The 227-nt window shown below is 76.2% G+C and overlaps 1 protein-coding gene across 1 annotated transcript in view; it reads left to right on the forward strand.

The window, feature by feature from the left end:
• The window catches only part of BEGAIN (brain enriched guanylate kinase associated), a 20,367-nt gene that overhangs the window by 12,824 nt on the left and 7,316 nt on the right, over positions 1-227 (forward strand).

A 227-nucleotide genomic window follows, 5' to 3' on the forward strand; every position in this document is an offset into this window, starting at 1 on the left:
GCCCTCCTCCATGGAGGCCTCCCCGGAGATGCACCCCGCCGCCCGGCTCAGCCCCCAGCCGGCCTTCCCGCGGACTGGTGGCTCGGGGCTCAGCCGCAAAGACAGCCTCACGAAGGCCCAGCTCTACGGAACCTTGCTCAACTGAGCGCCTGCCCGCAGGCCGCGGCCGCGGGGGCCATGCCCCCCACCCCGTCCCCGGGCCCCGAGGGCCCAGCTCCCCTCTCCCC

Source organism: Crocuta crocuta, unplaced genomic scaffold (assembly GCF_008692635.1).
Source record: "Crocuta crocuta isolate KB4526 unplaced genomic scaffold, BGI_CrCroc_1.0 scaffold299, whole genome shotgun sequence".
Lineage (NCBI taxonomy): Eukaryota > Metazoa > Chordata > Mammalia > Carnivora > Hyaenidae > Crocuta > Crocuta crocuta.